At 43.9% G+C, this 24,047-nt stretch overlaps 4 non-coding genes across 4 annotated transcripts; all 4 read left to right on the plus strand.

The window, feature by feature from the left end:
* Positions 1–2,849: 2,849 nt before the first annotated feature.
* TRNAE-UUC (transfer RNA glutamic acid (anticodon UUC)) lies at positions 2,850–2,921 on the plus strand. The gene has a single exon. It is a non-coding gene; the product is annotated as a tRNA-Glu (tRNA).
* Positions 2,922–8,770: 5,849 nt separating this feature from the next.
* On the plus strand, positions 8,771–8,842 carry TRNAE-UUC (transfer RNA glutamic acid (anticodon UUC)). The gene has a single exon. It is a non-coding gene; the product is annotated as a tRNA-Glu (tRNA).
* Positions 8,843–14,690: 5,848 nt separating this feature from the next.
* On the plus strand, positions 14,691–14,762 carry TRNAE-UUC (transfer RNA glutamic acid (anticodon UUC)). Its single transcript has one exon. It is a non-coding gene; the product is annotated as a tRNA-Glu (tRNA).
* An 8,792-nt stretch (positions 14,763–23,554) lies between these two features.
* On the plus strand, positions 23,555–23,626 carry TRNAE-UUC (transfer RNA glutamic acid (anticodon UUC)). Its single transcript has one exon. It is a non-coding gene; the product is annotated as a tRNA-Glu (tRNA).
* Positions 23,627–24,047: the final 421 nt, after the last annotated feature.

The following is a 24,047-nucleotide window of genomic DNA, read 5'->3' on the forward strand; positions in this document are numbered from 1 at the left end:
TTCTCAGTTTTTTTCTATAAACCTAAATGCACTTAAAGTCTTCATAAATGTCACTTGCTTTGTCTTCTGCTTCCATCTAATGCCGTCAGAGGTTTACACCGACCCCCAAATCTACAGCCCTCTCTCCCCAGCCCTTGACCTGTACATTAATACTATGAAGGGTTATTCCTTGTTTTTCTTTTATTGCACAACAAAAAGTACAGATTATATAAAGAGACCGGGGCACAGAGAATAAGGCAGCAATTGACTGTGGTCCCACCATGGGAAATTCGCATTTTATTACCTGCCCCGTCCATACTGTGGGTTCATCATTTGTTTTATGACATGATTCCCCTGCTGTGTTGTTTCTAGTATAAGATTTGAGTACTTTATGTGTTTTATATCATCTGTGATATTGCAGCTGTTGTTTGCAGTGTCCACATTTTGCAACCAGTGTGCTTTGTACCCTCACTGCTGCTCTCTCAGAGAGGGTAGGCTGAACACTACCGGTAGTATCAGACACCAGAGATGCCTCCTGTACCTGGAATAAAACTCTGCTTCTTTGTAAGAAATACAGGGGTGAAGATCTGCTGCATTCACAGTGACCCACTGACCCTTTTACGAAGGTTCCCAGCCGTGCAAAGACTCTTGGTGGTTAGTTAAGGGGCCATGCTAAATGGAGATTTCGAAGCATCAGACGAAACGTTTTCTTTGTTTCTGCATCAGCAAAAGTATATTTCTGTTTTTATGTTATTACTTGTGAAATACACATTTTAGTTGTGCTGTTGGAATTGTCATGTTTGATTTACAGTGTGAACGAATTCAAGCGATAGACAGTAGGTGGCGACTGACACTGCTTCAGGACTCCTAGGGTTGAGGATCGTGGACGTTGGTTCCATCGTGTAATGATTAGCACTCTGGACTCTGAATCCAGCAATCTGAGTTCCAATATCGGTAGGACCTGGAATGTTTGTAATAATACTTTTGTTTTAATTTATTGCAGGTCTTGAGCAGGAAACCATTTGTATCTCTGACATAACCCGTCTCTTCCTCTTTTCATTCCCCTCGTGGTTTCTGCGGTTTGGGGGCATCTATACATTATTCTATAGGCGTTGCTGGGGACACTTGATGCTACACACAGGTGTTGTCTACTTCCTCTGTCTGTGTGGACACCTCTCTACTGTGGCTACACAACTTTAAGATGCACAGTGTGGACCTGACTCCACTTGGCCTTCACACCGGATAACTTACAAGGAGAGAGAAACTTACGGAAATGTACGGTGTGAAAGAACGACTTTACCAAAGTGTTAATGTATGAAATTGCCCTTTGCTTTTTTTTTGTGAGTTGCAAATGGTAACCTTTGACTAAAGCAAGTACCCAAAAATAAACAGTTTTCAGCTGGACTCATATAACTTGCATTTGCAGTGGAAGATCTGCCTGGAGCAGTATATGAGTGTGAAAAGGTCTCTAGTTTTATCTTGAAATACCAGAGACTTCAGCTCTCTCCACCAGTCTCCTTCGACATCACATCCTGATGCTGAACAGTATTAGCACATAAATGAATAAAAAACTGGCTGACGTGTACATGCACATGTGTGCATATGTACCACGGTGGTATAGTCTGATGACATATATGTGCCAGTCTGTGGGGTCAAAGGGCAGTCAGAAGTTACTGGCCCACAGTTGTATCAATGAGGACTATGTACTTCCTGTGCCCTGGGGCATTCGTACTCTGGTCCCTCAAACTAGGGTGGAAGCCCCCCTTTAGCACATGACTCTCAGAATAACAAGTCAGAGCAGACATTAGTGTAACTGGGTACTCACACTTGTGAAAGGCACAAGTGCAAGTAGTGACCTGCAACCTGACCTCACAGCATACACTTTAGACATCCTTTGTAAACACACACACATATTTTCAGTCTAACTTGTTTACATTTTACATCAATAAATATGGTAATATTTGTACTTGAAATGTTTAATTTGCCTACCTTTGGCGCATATTCCTAGTACCTTATATTTTAACTTTTCTCCATTCGGGTGTATACAATTGGTATAATGTCAGAAAGGGAGAAGACGACCGAGAATGCCTAAGAATGTGCGCTTACATGCTTTTAAGAACATATGTCTGGTGTTGTGACAAAACAGCAGTGACCACTTCAGCTCAGCACTTGCTTCTTCCTCTGCTGTCCCAAAATATTGTGGAATTACTAGTCTCTGTGCCTCTGACAAGGCTGCTGACATCCAATTGATGACTCGTAGCCTTGTGGGCTGTGAGTGCTTTGGCTGTGCTGCCCCCTGGCAGTCACTCTGTGAAGATGCAGGTACCTGGGAACAACACAGACTACTTCTGAGCTGTTTCTTCTCTGTGTGAACCAATCCAGTGTCAGGACTGGAGTCGGTGCTGTTAGTAGATAGAGAAGGAGTATAACTCGAGCCCCAGGAGGGCAGCCTGGAGCCTGTGACAGGTGCAGGGGAGTGTCGTCAAGGAAGCAGCTGGAAGATAACTGGAGAGGGGTCTGTGGGGCCATCAGTCTGGTGAGGAAACCCAGGAGTGTCCTACGGATGGGGCGTGGCTTTGTCTGTCTCAAGGGGAGGGGTTAGTAATAGTGAATGCAGGGACTGCTGCTGTCCTCCGTGTCCTGGGCTCTGTGTATGTGTAGAAGCTCTAAGGTTGTAAATAATGAGACCTGACAGGTTGTGGCAGAAATGATGACTTCTGGTCATTCCTTCTCTTTTGTCAGAAGTGAAGTGTCTGTTACCCCAATTGATTGTGTACTACTGAGAAGAAGAATATAACTCTCAGTGTACGGAATGCAGTGTGACCTAGGAGACACCTCACATACACTGAGCTGTATGATGAGTTCACAGTTCCCATATGGTCTATCGGTTAGGATTCCTGGTTTTCACCCAGGCGGCCCGGGTTCAACTCCCGGTATGGGAACTCCATTTTTTTTTTTTCACTACTCAGACATTTTAATCTTTCTCAGTTTTTTTCTATAAACCTAAATGCACCTAAAGTCTTAATAAATGTCACTTGCTTTGTCTTCTCCTTCCATCTAATGCCGTCAGAGGTTTACACCGACCCCCAGATCTACTGCCCTCTCTCCCCAGCCCTTGACCTGTACATTAATACTATGAAGGGTTATTCCTTGTTTTTCTTTTATTGCACAACAAAAAGTACAGATTATATAAAGAGACCGGGGCACAGAGAAGAAGGCAGCAATTGACTGTGGTCCCACCATGGGAAATTCGCATTTTATTACCTGCCCCTTCCATACTGTGGGTTCATAATTTGTTTTATGACATGATTTCCCTGCTGTGTTGTATCTAGTATAAGACTTGAGTACTTTATGTGTTTTATATCATCTGTGATATTGCAGCTGTTGTTTGCAGTGTCCACATTTTGCAACCAGTGTGCTTTGTACCCTCACTGCTGCTCTCTCAGAGAGGGTAGGCTGAACACTACCGGTAGTATCAGACACCAGAGATGCCTCCTGTACCTGGAATAAAACTCTGCTTCTTTGTAAGAAATACAGGGGTGAAGATCTGCTGCATTCACAGTGACCCACTGACTCTTTTACAAAGGTTCCCAGCCGTGCAAAGACTCTTGGTGGTTAGTTAAGGGGCCATGCTAAATGGAGATTTCGAAGCATCAGACGAGACGTTTTCTTTGTTTCTGCATCAGCAAAAGTATATTTCTGTTTTTATGTTATTACTTGTGAAATACACATTTTAGTTGTGCTGTTGGATTTGTCATGTTTGATTTACAGTGTCAACGAATTCAATCGATAGACAGTAGTTGGTGACTGACACTGCTTCAGGACTCCTAGGGTTGAGGATCGTGGACGTTGGTTCCATCGTGTAATGATTAGCACTCTGGACTCTGAATCCAGCAATCTGAGTTCCAATATCGGTAGGACCTGGAATGTTTGTAATAATACTTTTGTTTTAATTTATTGCAGGTCTTGAGCTGGAAACCATTTGTATCTCTGACATAACCCGTCTCTTCCTCTTTTCATTCCCCTCGTGGTTTCTGCGGTTTGGGGGCATCTATACATTATTCTATAGGCGTTGCTGGGTACACTTGATGCTACACACAGGTGTTGTCTACGTCCTGTGTCTGTGTGGACACCTCTCTACTGTGGCTACACAACTGTAAGATGCACAGTGTGGAGCTGACTCCACTTGGCCTTCACACCGGATAACTTACAAGGAGAGAGAAACTTACGGAAATGTACGGTGTGAAAGAACGACTTTACCAAAGTGTTAATGTATGAAATTGCCCTTTGCTTTTTTTTTGTGAGTTGCAAATGGTAACCTTTGACTAAAGCAAGTACCCAAAAATAAACAGTTTTCAGCTGGACTCATATAACTTGCATTTGCAGTGGAAGATCTGCCTGGAGCAGTATATGAGTGTGAAAAGGTCTCTAGTTTTGTCTTGAAATACCAGAGACTTCGGCGCTCTCCACCAGTCTCCTTCGACATCACATCCTGATGCTGAACAGTATTAGCACATAAATGAATAAAAAACTGGCTGACGTGTACATGCACATGTGTGCATATGTACCACGGTGCTATAGTCTGATGATATATATGTGCCAGTCTGTGGGGTCAAAGGGCAGTCAGAAGTTACTGGGCCACAGTTGTATCAATGAGGACTGTGTGCTTCCTGTGCCCTGGGGCATTCGTACTCTGGTCCCTCAAACTAGGGTGGAAGCCCCCCTTTAGCACATGACTCTCAGAATAACAAGTCAGATCAGACATTAGTGTAACTGGGTACTCACGCTTGTGAAAGGCACAAGTGCAAGTAGTGAACTGCAACCTGACCTCACAGCATACACTTTAGACATCCTTTGTAAACACACACACATATTTTCAGTCTAACTTGTTTACATTTTACATCAATAAATATGGTAATATTTGTACTTGAAATGTTTAATTTGCCTACCTTTGGCGCATATTCCTAGTACCTTATATTTTAACTTTTCTCCATTCGGGTGTATACAATTGGTATAATGTCAGAAAGGGAGAAGACGACCGAGAATGCCTAAGAATGTGCGCTTACATGCTTTTAAGAACATATGTCTGGTGTTGTGACAAAACAGCAGTGACCACTTCAGCTCAGCACTTGCTTCTTCCTCTGCTGTCCCAAAATATTGTGGAATTACTAGTCTCTGCGCCTCTGACAAGGCTGCTGACATCCGATTGATGATTTGTAGCCTTGTGGGCTGTGATTGCTTTGGCTGTGCTGCCCCCTGGCAGTCACTCTGTGAAGATGCAGGTACCTGGGAACAACACAGACTACTTCTGAGCTGTTTCTTCTCTGTGTGAACCAATCCAGTGTCAGGACTGGAGTCGGTGCTGTTAGTAGATAGAGAAGGAGTATAACTCGAGCCCCAGGAGGGCAGCCTGGAGCCTGTGACAGGTGCAGGGGAGTGTCGTCAAGGAAGCAGCTGGAAGATAACTGGAGAGGGGTCTGTGGGGCCATCAGTCTGGTGAGGAAACCCAGGAGTGTCCTACGGATGGGGCGTGGCTTTGTCTGTCTCAAGGGGAGGGGTTAGTAATAGTGAATGCAGGGACTGCTGCTGTCCTCCGTGTCCTGGGCTCTGTGTATGTGTAGAAGCTCTAAGGTTGTAAATAATGAGACCTGACAGGTTGTGGCAGAAATGATGACTTCTGGTCATTCCTTCTCTTTTGTCAGAAGTAAAGTGTCTGTTACCCCAATTGATTGTGTACTACTGAGAAGAAGAATATAACTCTCAGTGTACGGAATGCAGTGTGACCTAGGAGACACCTCACATACACTGAGCTGTATGATGAGTTCACAGTTCCCATATGGTCTATCGGTTAGGATTCCTGGTTTTAACCCAGGCGGCCCGGGTTCAACTCCCGGTATGGGAACTCCATTTTTTTTTTTTCACTACTCAGACATTTTAATCTTTCTCAGTTTTTTTCTATAAACCTAAATGCACCTAAAGTCTTAATAAATGTCACTTGCTTTGTCTTCTCCTTCCATCTAATGCCGTCAGAGGTTTACACCGACCCCCAGATCTACTGCCCTCTCTCCCCAGCCCTTGACCTGTACATTAATACTATGAAGGGTTATTCCTTGTTTTTCTTTTATTGCACAACAAAAAGTACAGATTATATAAAGAGACCGGGGCACAGAGAAGAAGGCAGCAATTGACTGTGGTCCCACCATGGAAAATTCGCATTTTATTACCTGCCCCTTCCATACTGTGGGTTCATAATTTGTTTTATGACATGATTTCCCTGCTGTGTTGTATCTAGTATAAGACTTGAGTACTTTATGTGTTTTATATCATCTGTGATATTGCAGCTGTTGTTTGCAGTGTCCACATTTTGCAACCAGTGTGCTTTGTACCCTCACTGCTGCTCTCTCAGAGAGGGTAGGCTGAACACTACCGGTAGTATCAGACACCAGAGATGCCTCCTGTACCTGGAATAAAACTCTGCTTCTTTGTAAGAAATACAGGGGTGAAGATCTGCTGCATTCACAGTGACCCACTGACTCTTTTACAAAGGTTCCCAGCCGTGCAAAGACTCTTGGTGGTTAGTTAAGGGGCCATGCTAAATGGAGATTTCGAAGCATCAGACGAGACGTTTTCTTTGTTTCTGCATCAGCAAAAGTATATTTCTGTTTTTATGTTATTACTTGTGAAATACACATTTTAGTTGTGCTGTTGGATTTGTCATGTTTGATTTACAGTGTCAACGAATTCAATCGATAGACAGTAGTTGGTGACTGACACTGCTTCAGGACTCCTAGGGTTGAGGATCGTGGACGTTGGTTCCATCGTGTAATGATTAGCACTCTGGACTCTGAATCCAGCAATCTGAGTTCCAATATCGGTAGGACCTGGAATGTTTGTAATAATACTTTTGTTTTAATTTATTGCAGGTCTTGAGCTGGAAACCATTTGTATCTCTGACATAACCCGTCTCTTCCTCTTTTCATTCCCCTCGTGGTTTCTGCGGTTTGGGGGCATCTATACATTATTCTATAGGCGTTGCTGGGTACACTTGATGCTACACACAGGTGTTGTCTACGTCCTGTGTCTGTGTGGACACCTCTCTACTGTGGCTACACAACTGTAAGATGCACAGTGTGGAGCTGACTCCACTTGGCCTTCACACCGGATAACTTACAAGGAGAGAGAAACTTACGGAAATGTACGGTGTGAAAGAACGACTTTACCAAAGTGTTAATGTATGAAATTGCCCTTTGCTTTTTTTTTGTGAGTTGCAAATGGTAACCTTTGACTAAAGCAAGTACCCAAAAATAAACAGTTTTCAGCTGGACTCATATAACTTGCATTTGCAGTGGAAGATCTGCCTGGAGCAGTATATGAGTGTGAAAAGGTCTCTAGTTTTGTCTTGAAATACCAGAGACTTCGGCTCTCTCCACCAGTCTCCTTCGACATCACATCCTGATGCTGAACAGTATTAACACATAAATGAATAAAAAACTGGCTGACGTGTACATGCACATGTGTGCATATGTACCACGGTGCTATAGTCTGATGACATATATGTGCCAGTCTGTGGGGTCAAAGGGCAGTCAGAAGTTACTGGGCCACAGTTGTATCAATGAGGACTATGTACTTCCTGTGCCCTGGGGCATTCGTACTCTGGTCCCTCAAACTAGGCTGGAAGCCCCCCTTTAGCAAATGACTCTCAGAATAACAAGTCAGAGCAGACATTAGTGTAACTGGGTACTCACACTTGTGAAAGGCACAAGTGCAAGTAGTGAACTGCAACCTGACCTCACAGCATACACTTTAGACATCCTTTGTAAACACACACACATATTTTCAGTCTAACTTGTTTACATTTTACATCAATAAATATGGTAATATTTGTACTTGAAATGTTTAATTTGCCTACCTTTGGCGCATATTCCTAGTACCTTATATTTTAACTTTTCTCCATTCGGGTGTATACAATTGGTATAATGTCAGAAAGGGAGAAGACGACCGAGAATGCCTAAGAATGTGCGATTACATGCATTTAAGAACATATGTCTGGTGTTGTGACAAAACAGCAGTGACCACTTCAGCTCAGCACTTGCTTCTTCCTCTGCTGTCCCAAAATATTGTGGAATTACTAGTCTCTGTGCCTCTGACAAGGCTGCTGACATCCAATTGATGACTCGTAGCCTTGTGGGCTGTGAGTGCTTTGGCTGTGCTGCCCCCTGGCGGTCACTCTGTGAAGATGCAGGTACCTGGGAACAACCCAGACTACTTCTGAGCTGTTTCTTCTCTGTGTGAACCAATCCAGTGTCAGGACTGGAGTCGGTGCTGTTAGTAGATAGAGAAGGAGTATAACTCGAGCCCCAGGAGGGCAGCCTAGAGCCTGTGACAGGTGCAGGGGAGTGTCGTCAAGGAAGCAGCTGGAAGATAACTGGAGAGGGGTCTGTGGGGCCATCAGTCTGGTGAGGAAACCCAGGAGTGTCCTATGGGAGGGGCGTGGCTTTGTCTGTCTCAAGGGGAGGGGTTAGTAATAGTGAATGCAGGGACTGCTGCTGTCCTCCGTGTCCTGGGCTCTGTGTATGTGTAGAAGCTCTAAGGTTGTAAATAATGAGACCTGACAGGTTGTGGCAGAAATGATGACTTCTGGTCATTCCTTCTCTTTTGTCAGAAGTGAAGTGTCTGTTACCCCAATTGATTGTGTACTACTTAGAAGAACAATATAACTCTCAGTGTACAGAATGCATTGTGACCTTGGGAGACACCTCACATACACTAAGCTGTGTAAAAAGTTCGCAGTTCCCATATGGTCTAGCGGTTAGGATTCCTGGTTTTCACCCAGGGGGCCCGGGTTCGACTCCCGGTATGGGATATCCATTTTTATTTTTTCACTACTCAGACATTTGAATCTTTCTCAGTTTTTTTCTATAAACCTAAATGCACCTAAAGTCTTAATAAATGTCACTTGCTTTGCCTTCTGCTTCCTTCTAATGCCGTCAGAGGTTTACACCGACCCCCAAATCTACTGCCCTCTCTCCCCAGCCCTTGACCTGTACATTAATACTATGAAGGGTTATTCCTTGTTTTTCTTTTATTGCACAACACAAAGTACAGATTATATAAAGAGACCGGGGCACAGAGAAGAAGGCAGCAATTGACTGTGGTCCCACCATGGGAAATTCGCATTTTATTACCTGCCCCTTCCATACTGTGGGTTCATCATTTGTTTTATGACATGATTTCCCTGCTGTGTTGTATCTAGTATAAGACTTAAGTACTTTATGTGTTTTATATCATCTGTGATATTGCAGCTGTTGTTTGCAGTGTCCACATTTTGCAACCAGTGTGCTTTGTACCCTCACTGCTGCTCTCTCAGAGAGGGTAGGCTGAACACTAACGGTAGTATCAGACACCAGAGATGCCTCCTGTACCTGGAATAAAACTCTGCTTCTTTGTAAGAAATACAGGGGTGAAGATCTGCTGCATTCACAGTGACCCACTGACCCTTTTACAAAGGTTCCCAGCCGTGCAAAGACTCTTGGTGGTTAGTTAAGGGGCCATGCTAAACGGAGATTTCAAAGCATCAGACGAGACGTTTTCTTTGTTTCTGCATCAGCAAAAGTATATTTCTGTTTTTATGTTATTACTTGTGAAATACACATTTTAGTTGTGCTGTTGGATTTGTCATGTTTGATTTACAGTGTGAACGAATTCAAGCGATAGACAGTAGGTGGCGACTGACACTGCTTCAGGACTCCTAGGGTTGAGGATCGTGGACATTGGTTCCATCATGTAATGATTAGCACTCTGGACTCTGAATCCAGCAATCTGAGTTCCAATATCGGTAGGACCTGGAATGTTTGTAATAATACTTTTGTTTTAATTTATTGCAGGTCTTGAGCAGGAAACCATTTGTATCTCTGACATAACCCGTCTCTTCCTCTTTTCATTCCCCTCGTGGTTTCTGCGGTTTGGGGGCATCTATACATTATTCTATAGGCGTTGCTGGAGGCACGTGATGCTACACACAGGTGTTGTCTACGTCCTGTGTCTGTGTGGACACCTCTCTACTCTGGCTACACAACTGTAAGATGCACAGTGTGGACCTGACTCCACTTTGCCTTCACACCGGATAACTTACAAGGAGAGAGAAACTTACGGAAATGTACGGTGTGAAAGAACGACTTTACCAAAGTGTTAACGTATGAAATTGCCCTTTGCTTTTTTTTTGTGATTTGCAAATGGTAACCTTTGACTAAAGCAAGTACCCAAAAATAAACAGTTTTCAGCTGGACTCATATAACTTGCATTTGCAGTGGAAGATCTGCCTGGAGCAGTATATGAGTGTGAAAAGGTCTCTAGTTTTGTCGTGAAATACCAGAGACTTCGGCGCTCTCCACCAGTCTCCTTCGACATCACATCCTGATGCTGAACAGTATTAGCACATAAATGAATAAAAAACTGGCTGACGTGTACATGCACATATGTGCATATGTACCACGGTGCTATAGTCTGATGACATATATGTGCCAGTCTGTGGGGTCAAAGGGCAGCCAGAAGTTACTGGGCCACAGTTGTATCAATGAGGACTGTGTACTTCCTGTGCCCTGGGGCATTCGTACTATGGTCCCTCAAACTAGGGTGGAAGCCCCCCTTTAGCACATGACTCTCAGAATAACAAGTCAGAGCAGACATTAGTGTAACTGGGTACTCACACTTGTGAAAGGCACAAGTGCAAGTAGTGAACTGCAACCTGACCTCACAGCATACACTTTAGACATCCTTTGTAAACACACACACATATTTTCAGTCTAACTTGTTTACATTTTACATCAATAAATATGGTAATATTTGTACTTGAAATGTTTAATTTGCCTACCTTCGGCGCATATTCCTAGTACCTTATATTTTAACTTTTCTCTATTCGGGTGTATACAATTGGTATAATGTCAGAAAGGGAGAAGACGACCGAGAATGCCTAAGAATGTGCGCTTACATGCTTTTAAGAACATATGTCTGGTGTTGTGACAAAACAGCAGTGACCACTTCAGCTCAGCACTTGCTTCTTCCTCTGCTGTCCCAAAATATTGTGGAATTACTAGTCTCTGCGCCTCTGACAAGGCTGCTGACATCCGATTGATGATTTGTAGCCTTGTGGGCTGTGAGTGCTTTGGCTGTGCTGCCCCCTGGCAGTCACTCTGTGAAGATGCAGGTACTTGGGAACAACACAGACTACTTCTGAGCTGTTTCTTCTCTGTTTGAACCAATCCAGTGTCAGGACTGGAGTCGGTGCTGTTAGTAGATAGAGAAGGAGTATAACTCGAGCCCCAGGAGGGCAGCCTGGAGCCTGTGACAGGTGCAGGGGAGTGTCGTCAAGGAAGCAGCTGGAAGATAACTGGAGAGGGGTCTGTGGGGCCATCAGTCTGATGAGGAAACCCAGGAGTGTCCTACGGATGGGGCGTGGCTTTGTCTGGCTCAAGGGGAGGGGTTAGTAATAGTGAATGCAGGGACTGCTGCTGTATTCCGTGTCCTGGGCTCTGTGTAGGTGTAGAAGCTCTAAGGTTGTAAATAATGAGACCTGACAGGTTGTGGCAGAAATGATGACTTCTGGTCATTCCTTCTCTTTTGTCAGAAGTGAAGTGTCTGTTACCCCAATTGATTGTGTACTACTGAGAAGAAGAATATAACTCTCAGTGTACGGAATGCAGTGTGACCTAGGAGACACCTCACATACACTGAGCTGTATGATGAGTTCACAGTTCCCATATGGTCTAGGGCTTAGGATTCCTGGTTTTCACCCAGGCGGCCCGGGTTCAACTCCCAGTATGGGAACTCCATTTTTTTTTTTTCACTACTCAGACATTTTAATCTTTCTCAGTTTTTTTCTATAAACCTAAATGCACCTAAAGTCTTAATAAATGTCACTTGCTTTGTCTTCTGCTTCCATCTAATGCCGTCAGAGGTTTACACCGACCCCCAGATCTACTGCCCTCTCTCCCCAGCCCTTGACCTGTACATTAATACTATGAAGGGTTATTCCTTGTTTTTCTTTTATTGCACAACAAAAAGTACAGATTATATAAAGAGACCGGGGCACAGAGAAGAAGGCAGCAATTGACTGTGGTCCCACCATGGGAAATTCGCATTTTATTACCTGCCCCTTCCATACTGTGGGTTCATCATTTGTTTTATGACATGATTTCCCTGCTGTGTTGTATCTAGTATAAGACTTGAGTACTTTATGTGTTTTATATCATCTGTGATATTGCAGCTGTTGTTTGCAGTGTCCACATTTTGCAACCAGTGTGCTTTGTACCCTCACTGCTGCTCTCTCAGTGTGGGTAGGCTGAACACTACCGGTAGTATCAGACACCAGAGATGCCTTCTGTACCTGGAATAAAACTCTGCTTCTTTGTAAGAAATACAGGGGTGAAGATCTGCTGCATTCACAGTGACCCACTGACTCTTTTACAAAGGTTCCCAGCCGTGCAAAGACTCTTGGTGGTTAGTTAAGGGGCCATGCTAAATGGAGATTTCGAAGCATCAGACGAGACGTTTTCTTTGTTTCTGCATCAGCAAAAGTATATTTCTGTTTTTATGTTATTACTTGTGAAATACACATTTTAGTTGTGCTGTTGGATTTGTCATGTTTGATTTACAGTGTGAACGAATTCAAGCGATAGACAGTAGGTGGTGACTAACACTGCTTCAGGACTCCTAGGGTTGAGGATCGTGGACGTTGGTTCCATCGTGTAATGATTAGCACTCTAGACTCTGAATCCAGCAATCTGAGTTCCAATATCGGTAGGACCTGGAATGTTTGTAATAATACTTTTGTTTTAATTTATTGCAGGTCTTGAGCAGGAAACCATTTGTATCTCTGACATAACCCGTCTCTTCCTCTTTTCATTCCCCTCGTGGTTTCTGCGGTTTGGGGGCATCTATACATTATTCTATATTCGTTGCTGGGGACACTTGATGCTACACACAGGTGTTGTCTACGTCCTGTGTCTGTGTGGACACCTCTCTACTCTGGCTACACAACTGTAAGATGCACAGTGTGGACCTGACTCCACTTGGCCTTCACACCGGATAACTTACAAGGAGAGAGAAACTTACGGAAATGTACGGTGTGAAAGAACGACTTTACCAAAGTGTTAATGTATGAAATTGCCCTTTGCTTTTTTTTTGTGAGTTGCAAATGGTAACATTTGACTAAAGCAAGTACCCAAAATTAAACAGTTTTCAGCTGGACTCATATAACTTGCATTTGCAGTGGAAGATCTGCCTGGAGCAGTGTATGAGTGTGAAAAGGTCTCTAGTTTTGTCTTGAAATACCAGAGACTTCGGCGCTCTCTACCAGTCTCCTTCGACATCACATCCTGATGCTGAACAGTATTAGCACATAAATGAATAAAAAACTGGCTGACGTGTACATGCACATGTGTGCATATGTACCACGGTGCTATAGTCTGATGACATATATGTGCCAGTCTGTGGGGTCAAAGGGCAGTCAGAAGTTACTGGGCCACAGTTGTATCAATGAGGACTGTGTACTTCCTGTGCCCTGGGGCATTCGTACTCTGGTCCCTCAAACTAGGGTGGAAGCCCCCCTTTAGCACATGACTCTCAGAATAACAAGTCAGAGCAGACATTAGTGTAACTGGGTACTCACGCTTGTGAAAGGCACAAGTGCAAGTAGTGAACTGCAACCTGACCTCACAGCATACACTTTAGACATCCTTTGTAAACACACACACATATTTTCAGTCTAACTTGTTTACATTTTACATCAATAAATATGGTAATATTTGTACTTGAAATGTTTAATTTGCCTACCTTTGGCGCATATTCCTAGTACCTTATATTTTAACATTTCTCCATTCGGGTGTATACAATTGGTATAATGTCAGAAAGGGAGAAGACGACCGAGAATGCCTAAGAATGTGCGCTTACATGCTTTTAAGAACATATGTCTGGTGTTGTGACAAAACAGCAGTGACCACTTCAGCTCAGCACTTGCTTCTTCCTCTGCTGTCCCAAAATATTGTGGAATTACTAGTCTCTGCGCCTCTGACAAGGCTGCTGACATCCAATTGATGATTTGTAGGCTTGTGGGCTGTGAGTGCTTTGGCTGTGCTGCCCCCTGGCAGTCACTCTGTGAAGATGCAGGTACCTGGGAACAACACAGACTACTTCTGAGCTGTTTCTTCTCTGTTTGAACCAATCCAGTGTCAGGACTGGAGTCGGTGCTGTTAGTAGATAGAGAAGGAGTATAACTCGAGCCCCAGGAGGGCAGCCTGGAGCCTGTGACAGGTGCAGGGGAGTGTCGTCAAGGAAGCAGCTGGAAGATAACTGGAGAGGGGTCTGTGGGGCCATCAGTCTGGTGAGGAAACCCAGGAGTGTCCTACGGATGGGGCGTGGCTTTGTCTGGCTCAAGGGGAGGGGTTAGTAATAGTGAAAGCAGGGACTGCTGCTGTCCTCCGTGTCCTGGGCTCTGTGTATGTGTAGAAGTTCTAAGGTTGTAAATAATGAGACCTGACAGGTTGTGGCAGAAATGATGACTTCTGGTGATTCCTTCTCTTTTGTCAGAAGTGAGGTGTCTGTTACCCCAATTGATTGTGTACTACTGAGAAGAAGAATATAACTCTCAGTGTACGGAATGCAGTGTGACCTAGGAGACACCTCACATACACTGAGCTGTATGATGAGTCCACAGTTTCCATATGGTCTAGCGGTTAGGATTCCTGGTTTTCACCCAGGTGGCCCGGGTTCAACTCCCGGTATGGGAACTCTATTTTTTTTTTTTCACTACTCAGACATTTTAATCTTTCTCAGTTTTTTTCTATAAACCTAAATGCACCTAAAGTCTTAATAAATGTCACTTGCTTTGTCTTCTGCTTCCATCTAATGCCGTCAGAGGTTTACACCGACCCCCAGATCTACTGCCCTCTCTCCCCAGCCCTTGACCTGTACATTAATACTATAAAGGGTTATTCCTTGTTTTTCTTTTATTGCACAACAAAAAGTACAGATTATATAAAGAGACCGGGGCACAGAGAAGAAGGCAGCAATTGACTGTGGTCCCACCATGGGAAATTCGCATTTTATTACCTGCCCCTTCCATACTGTGGGTTCATCATTTGTTTTATGACATGATTTCCCTGCTGTGTTGTATCTAGTATAAGACTTGAGTACTTTATGTGTTTTATATCATCTGTGATATTGCAGCTGTTGTTTGCAGTGTCCACATTTTGCAACCAGTGTGCTTTGTACCCTCACTGCTGCTCTCTCAGAGAGGGTAGGCTGAACACTACCTTTAGTATCAGACACCAGAGATGCCTCCTGTACCTGGAATAAAACTCTGCTTCTTTGTAAGAAATACAGGGGTGAAGATCTGCTGCATTCACAGTGACCCACTGACTCTTTTACAAAGGTTCCCAGCCGTGCAAAGACTCTTGGTGGTTAGTTAAGGGGCCATGCTAAATGGAGATTTCGAAGCATCAGACGAGACGTTTTCTTTGTTTCTGCATCAGCAAAAGTATACTTCTGTTTTTATGTTATTACTTGTGAAATACACATTTTAGTTGTGCTGTTGGATTTGTCATGTTTGATTTACAGTGTGAACGAATTCAAGCGATAGACAGTAGGTGGTGACTGACACTGCTTCAGGACTCCTAGGGTTGAGGATCGTGGACGTTGGTTCCATCGTGTAATGATTAGCACTCTGGACTCTGAATCCAGCAATCTGAGTTCCAATATCGGTAGGACCTGGAATGTTTGTAATAATACTTTTGTTTAAATTTATTGCAGGTCTTGAGCAGGAAACCATTTGTATCTCTGACATAACCCGTCTCTTCCTCTTTTCATTCCCCTCGTGGTTTCTGCGGTTTGGGGGCATCTATACATTATTCTATAGGCGTTGCTGGGGACACTTGATGCTACACACAGGTGTTGTCTACGTCCTGTGTCTGTGTGGACACCTCTCTACTCTGGCTACACAACTGTAAGATGCACAGTGTGGACCTGACTCCACTTGGCCTTCACACCGGATAACTTACAAGGAGAGAGAAACTTACGGAAATGTACGGTGTGAAAGAACGACTTTACCAAAGTGTTAATGTATGAAATTGCCCTTTGCTTTTTTTTTGTGAGTTGCAAATGGTAACATTTGACTAAAGCAAGTACCCAAAATTAAACAGTTTTCAGCTGGACTCATATAACTTGCATTTGCAGTGGAAGATCTGCCTGGAGCAGTATATGAGTGTGAAAAGGTCTCTAGTTTTGTCTTGAAATACCAGAGACTTCGGCGCTCTCCACCAGTCTCCTTCGACATCACATCCTGATGCTGAACAGTATTAGCACATAAATGAATAAAAAACTGGCTGACGTGTACATGCACATGTGGGCATATGTACCACGGTGCTATAGTCTGATGACATATATGTGCCAGTCTGTGGGGTCAAAGGGCAGTCAGAAGTTACTGGGCCACAGTTGTATCAACGAGGACTGTGTACTTCCTGTGCCCTGGGGCATTCGTACTCTGGTCCCTCAAACTAGGGTGGAAGCCCCCCTTTAGCACATGACTCTCAGAATAACAAGTCAGAGCAGACATTAGTGTAACTGGGTACTCACACTTGTGAAAGGCACAAGTGCAAGTAGTGAACTGCAACCTGACCTCACAGCATACACTTTAGACATCCTTTGTAAACACACACATATTTTCAGTCTAACTTGTTTACATTTTACATCAATAAATATGGTAATATTTGTACTTGAAATGTTTAATTTGCCTACCTTTGGCGCATATTCCTAGTACCTTATATTTTAACTTTTCTCCATTCGGGTGTATACAATTGGTATAATGTCAGAAAGGGAGAAGACGACCGAGAATGCCTAAGAATGTGCGCTTACATGCTTTTAAGAACATATGTCTGGTGTTGTGACAAAACAGCAGTGACCACTTCAGCTCAGCACTTGCTTCTTCCTCTGCTGTCCCAAAATATTGTGGAATTACTAGTCTCTGCGCCTCTGACAAGGCTGCTGACATCCGATTGATGATTTGTAGCCTTGTGGGCTGTGAGTGCTTTGGCTGTGCTGCCCCCTGGCAGTCACTCTGTGAAGATGCAGGTACCTGGGAACAACACAGACTACTTCTGAGCTGTTTCTTCTCTGTTTGAACCAATCCAGTGTCAGGACTGGAGTCGGTGCTGTTAGTAGATAGAGAAGGAGTATAACTCGAGCCCCAGGAGGGCAGCCTGGAGCCTGTGACAGGTGCAGGGGAGTGTCGTCAAGGAAGCAGCTGGAAGATAACTGGAGAGGGGTCTGTGGGGCCATCAGTCTGGTGAGGAAACCCAGGAGTGTCCTACGGATGGGGCGTGGCTTTGTCTGGCTCAAGGGGAGGGGTTAGTAATAGTGAATGCAGGGACTGCTGCTGTCCTCCGTGTCCTGGGCTCTGTGTAGGTGTAGAAGCTCTAAGGTTGTAAATAATGAGACCTGACAGGTTGTGGCAGAAATGATGACTTCTGGTCATTCCTTCTCTTTTGTCAGAAGTGAAGTGTCTGTTACCCCAATTGATTGTGTACTACTGAGAAGAAGAATATAACTCTCAGTGTACGGAATGCAATGTGACCTAGGAGACACCTCACATACACTGAGCTGTATGATGAGTTCACAGTTCCCATATGGTCTAGTGGTTAGGATTACTGGTTTTCACCCAGGCGGCCCGGGTTCTCACGGTATGGGAACTCCATTTTTTTTTTTTCACGACTCAGACATTTTAATCTTTTTCAGTTTTTTTCTATAAACCTAAATGCACCTAAAATGCACATAAATGTCACTTGCTTTGTCTTCTGCTTCCATCTGATGCCGTCAGAGGTTTACACCGACCCCCAGATCTACTGCCCTCTCTCCCCAGCCCTTGACCTGTACATTAATACTATGAAGGGTTATTCCTTGTTTTTCTTTTATTGCACAACAAAAAGTACAGATTATATAAAGAGACCGGGGCACAGAGAAGAAGGCAGCAATTGACTGTGGTCCCACCATGGGAAATTCGCATTTTATTACCTGCCCCTTCCATACTGTGGGTTCATCATTTGTTTTATGACATGATTTCCCTGCTGTGTTGTATCTAGTATAAGACTTGAGTACTTTATGTGTTTTATATCATCTGTGATATTGCAGCTGTTGTTTGCAGTGTCCACATTTTGCAACCAGTGTGCTTTGTACCCTCACTGCTGCTCTCTCAGAGAGGGTAGGCTGAACACTACCGGTAGTATCAGACACCAGAGATGCCTCCTGTACCTGGAATAAAACTCTGCTTCTTTGTAAGAAATACAGGGGTGAAGATCTGCTGCATTCACAGTGACCCACTGACTCTTTTACAAAGGTTCCCAGCCGTGCAAAGACTCTTGGTGGTTAGTTAAGGGGCCATGCTAAATGGAGATTTCGAAGCATCAGACGAGACGTTTTCTTTGTTTCTGCATCAGCAAAAGTATATTTCTGTTTTTATGTTATTACTTGTGAAATACACATTTTAGTTGTGCTGTTGGATTTGTCATGTTTGATTTACAGTGTGAACGAATTCAAGCGATAGACAGTAGGTGGTGACTGACACTGCTTCAGGACTCCTAGGGTTGAGGATCGTGGACGTTGGTTCCATCGTGTAATGATTAGCACTCTGGACTCTGAATCCAGCAATCTGAGTTCCAATATCGGTAGGACCTGGAATGTTTGTAATAATACTTTTGTTTAAATTTATTGCAGGTCTTGAGCAGGAAACCATTTGTATCTCTGACATAACCCGTCTCTTCCTCTTTTCATTCCCCTCGTGGTTTCTGCGGTTTGGGGGCATCTATACATTATTCTATAGGCGTTGCTGGGGACACTTGATGCTACACACAGGTGTTGTCTACGTCCTGTGTCTGTGTGGACACCTCTCTACTCTGGCTACACAACTGTAAGATGCACAGTGTGGACCTGACTCCACTTGGGCTTCACACCGGATAACTTACAAGGAGAGAGAAACTTACGGAAATGTACGGTGTGAAAGAACGACTTTACCAAAGTGTTAATGTATGAAATTGCCCTTTGCTTTTTTTTTGTGAGTTGCAAATGGTAACATTTGACTAAAGCAAGTACCCAAAATTAAACAGTTTTCAGCTGGACTCATATAACTTGCATTTGCAGTGGAAGATCTGCCTGGAGCAGTATATGAGTGTGAAAAGGTCTCTAGTTTTGTCTTGAAATACCAGAGACTTCGGCGCTCTCCACCAGTCTCCTTCGACATCACATCCTGATGCTGAACAGTATTAGCACATAAATGAATGAAAAACTGGCTGACGTGTACATGCACATGTGTGCATATGTACCACGGTGCCATAGTCTGATGACATATATGTGCCAGTCTGTGGGGTCAAAGGGCAGTCAGAAGTTACTGGGCCACAGTTGTATCAATGAGGACTGTGTACTTCCTGTGCCCTGGGGCATTCGTACTCTGGTCCCTCAAACTAGGGTGGAAGCCCCCCTTTAGCACATGACTCTCAGAATAACAAGTCAGAGCAGACATTAGTGTAACTGGGTACTCACGCTTGTGAAAGGCACAAGTGCAAGTAGTGAACTGCAACCTGACCTCACAGCATACACTTTAGACATCCTTTGTAAACACACACACATATTTTCAGTCTAACTTGTTTACATTTTACATCAATAAATATGGTAATATTTGTACTTGAAATGTTTAATTTGCCTACCTTTGGCGCATATTCCTAGTACCTTATATTTTTACTTTTCTCCATTCGGGTGTATACAATTGGTATAATGTCAGAAAGGGAGAAGACGACCGAGAATGCCTAAGAATGTGCGCTTACATGCTTTTAAGAACATATGTCTGGTGTTGTGACAAAACAGCAGTGACCACTTCAGCTCAGCACTTGCTTCTTCCTCTGCTGTCCCAAAATATTGTGGAATTACTAGTCTCTGCGCCTCTGACAAGGCTGCTGACATCCGATTGATGATTTGTAGCCTTGTGGGCTGTGAGTGCTTTGGCTGTGCTGCCCCCTGGCAGTCACTCTGTGAAGATGCAGGTACCTGGGAACAACACAGACTACTTCTGAGCTGTTTCTTCTCTGTTTGAACCAATCCAGTGTCAGGACTGGAGTCGGTGCTGTTAGTAGATAGAGAAGGAGTATAACTCGAGCCCCAGGAGGGCAGTCTGGAGCCTGTGACAGGTGCAGGGGAGTGTCGTCAAGGAAGCAGCTGGAAGATAACTGGAGAGGGGTCTGTGGGGCCATCAGTCTGGTGAGGAAACCCAGGAGTGTCCTACGGATGGGGCGTGGCTTTGTCTGGCTCAAGGGGAGGGGTTAGTAATAGTGAATGCAGGGACTGCTGCTGTCCTCCGTGTCCTGGGCTCTGTGTATGTGTAGAAGCTCTAAGGTTGAAAATAATGAGACCTACAGGTTGTGGCAGAAATGATGACTTCTGGTCATTCCTTCTCTTTTGTCAGAAGTGAAGTGTCTGTTACCCCAATTGATTGTGTACTACTGAGAAGAAGAATATAACTCTCAGTGTACGGAATGCAGAGTGACCTAGGAGACACCTCACATACACTGAGCTGTATGATAAGTTCACATTTCCCATATGGTCTAGTGGTTAGGATTCCTGGTTTTCGCCCGGGTTCAACGCCCGGTATGGGAACTCCATCTTTTTTTTTTCAATACTCAGACATTTTAATCTTTCTCAGTTTTTTTCTATGAACCTAAATGCACCTAAAGTCTTAATAAATGTCACTTGCTTTGTCTTCTGCTTCCATCTAATGCCGTCAGAGGTTTACACCGACCCCCAGATCTACTGCCCTCTCTCCCCAGCCCTTGACCTGTACATTAATACTATGAAGGGTTATTCCTTGTTTTTCTTTTATTGCACAACAAAAAGTACAGATTATATAAAGAGACCGGGGCACAGAGAAGAAGGCAGCAATTGACTGTGGTCCCACCATGGGAAATTCGCATTTTATTACCTGCCCCTTCCATACTGTGGGTTCATCATTTGTTTTATGACATGATTTCCCTGCTGTGTTGTATCTAGTATAAGACTTGAGTACTTTATGTGTTTTATATCATCTGTGATATTGTAGCTGTTGTTTGCAGTGTCCACATTTTGCAACCAGTGTGCTTTGTACCCTCACTGCTGCTCTCTCAGAGAGGGTAGGCTGAACACTACCGGTAGTATCAGACACCAGAGATGCCTCCTGTACCTGGAATAAAACTCTGCTTCTTTGTAAGAAATACAGGGGTGAAGATCTGCTGCATTCACAGTGACCCACTGACTCTTTTACAAAGGTTCCCAGCCGTGCAAAGACTCTTGGTGGTTAGTTAAGGGGCCATGCTAAATGGAGATTTCGAAGCATCAGACGAGACGTTTTCTTTGTTTCTGCATCAGCAAAAGTATATTTCTGTTTTTATGTTATTACTTGTGAAATACACATTTTAGTTGTGCTGTTGGATTTGTCATGTTTGATTTACAGTGTGAACGAATTCAAGCGATAGACAGTAGGTGGTGACTGACACTGCTTCAGGACTCCTAGGGTTGAGGATCGTGGACGTTGGTTCCATCGTGTAATGATTAGCACTCTGGACTCTGAATCCAGCAATCTGAGTTCCAATATCGGTAGGACCTGGAATGTTTGTAATAATACTTTTGTTTAAATTTATTGCAGGTCTTGAGCAGGAAACCATTTGTATCTCTGACATAACCCGTCTCTTCCTCTTTTCATTCCCCTCGTGGTTTCTGCGGTTTGGGGGCATCTATACATTATTCTATAGGCGTTGCTGGGGACACTTGATGCTACACACAGGTGTTGTCTACGTCCTGTGTCTGTGTGGACACCTCTCTACTCTGGCTACACAACTGTAAGATGCACAGTGTGGACCTGACTCCACTTGGGCTTCACACCGGATAACTTACAAGGAGAGAGAAACTTACGGAAATGTATGGTGTGAAAGAACGACTTTACCAAAGTGTTAATGTATGAAATTGCCCTTTGCTTTTTTTTTGTGAGTTGCAAATGGTAACATTTGACTAAAGCAAGTACCCAAAATTAAACAGTTTTCAGCTGGACTCATATAACTTGCATTTGCAGTGGAAGATCTGCCTGGAGCAGTATATGAGTGTGAAAAGGTCTCTAGTTTTGTCTTGAAATACCAGAGACTTCGGCGCTCTCCACCAGTCTCCTTCGACATCACATCCTGATGCTGAACAGTATTAGCACATAAATGAATGAAAAACTGGCTGACGTGTACATGCACATGTGTGCATATGTACCACGGTGCCATAGTCTCATGACATATATGTGCCAGTCTGTGGGGTCAAAGGGCAGTCAGAAGTTACTGGGCCACAGTTGTATCAATGAGGACTGTGTACTTCCTGTGCCCTGGGGCATTCGTACTCTGGTCCCTCAAACTAGGGTGGAAGCCCCCCTTTAGCACATGACTCTCAGAATAACAAGTCAGAGCAGACATTAGTGTAACTGGGTACTCACGCTTGTGAAAGGCACAAGTGCAAGTAGTGAACTGCAACCTGACCTCACAGCATACACTTTAGACATCCTTTGTAAACACACACACATATTTTCAGTCTAACTTGTTTACATTTTACATCAATAAATATGGTAATATTTGTACTTGAAATGTTTAATTTGCCTACCTTTGGCGCATATTCCTAGTACCTTATATTTTTACTTTTCTCCATTCGGGTGTATACAATTGGTATAATGTCAGAAAGGGAGAAGACGACCGAGAATGCCTAAGAATGTGCGCTTACATGCTTTTAAGAACATATGTCTGGTGTTGTGACAAAACAGCAGTGACCACTTCAGCTCAGCACTTGCTTCTTCCTCTGCTGTCCCAAAATATTGTGGAATTACTAGTCTCTGCGCCTCTGACAAGGCTGCTGACATCCGATTGATGATTTGTAGCCTTGTGGGCTGTGAGTGCTTTGGCTGTGCTGCCCCCTGGCAGTCACTCTGTGAAGATGCAGGTACCTGGGAACAACACAGACTACTTCTGAGCTGTTTCTTCTCTGTTTGAACCAATCCAGTGTCAGGACTGGAGTCGGTGCTGTTAGTAGATAGAGAAGGAGTATAACTCGAGCCCCAGGAGGGCAGTCTGGAGCCTGTGACAGGTGCAGGGGAGTGTCGTCAAGGAAGCAGCTGGAAGATAACTGGAGAGGGGTCTGTGGGGCCATCAGTCTGGTGAGGAAACCCAGGAGTGTCCTACGGATGGGGCGTGGCTTTGTCTGGCTCAAGGGGAGGGGTTAGTAATAGTGAATGCAGGGACTGCTGCTGTCCTCCGTGTCCTGGGCTCTGTGTATGTGTAGAAGCTCTAAGGTTGTAAATAATGAGACCTACAGGTTGTGGCAGAAATGATGACTTCTGGTCATTCCTTCTCTTTTGTCAGAAGTGAAGGGTCTGTTACCCCAATTGATTGTGTACTACTGAGAAGAAGAATATAACTCTCAGTGTACGGAATGCAGTGTGACCTAGGAGACACCTCACATACACTGAGCTGTATGATGAGTTCACATTTCCCATATGGTCTAGTGGTTAGGATTCCTGGTTTTCACCCAGGTGTCCCGGGTTCAACGCCCGGTATGGGAACTCCATCTTTTTTTTTTCAATACTCAGACATTTTAATCTTTCTCAGTTTTTTTCTATGAACCTAAATGCACCTAAAGTCTTAATAAATGTCACTTGCTTTGTCTTCTGCTTCCATCTAATGCCGTCAGAGGTTTACACCGACCCCCAGATCTACTGCCCTCTCTCCCCAGCCCTTGACCTGTACATTAATACTATGAAGGGTTATTCCTTGTTTTTCTTTTATTGCACAACAAAAAGTACAGATTATATAAAGAGACCGGGGCACAGAGAAGAAGGCAGCAATTGACTGTGGTCCCACCATGGGAAATTCGCATTTTATTACCTGCCCCTTCCATACTGTGGGTTCATCATTTGTTTTATGACATGATTTCCCTGCTGTGTTGTATCTAGTATAAGACTTGAGTACTTTATGTGTTTTATA

Source organism: Pleurodeles waltl, unplaced genomic scaffold (assembly GCF_031143425.1).
Source record: "Pleurodeles waltl isolate 20211129_DDA unplaced genomic scaffold, aPleWal1.hap1.20221129 scaffold_39, whole genome shotgun sequence".
Lineage (NCBI taxonomy): Eukaryota > Metazoa > Chordata > Amphibia > Caudata > Salamandridae > Pleurodeles > Pleurodeles waltl.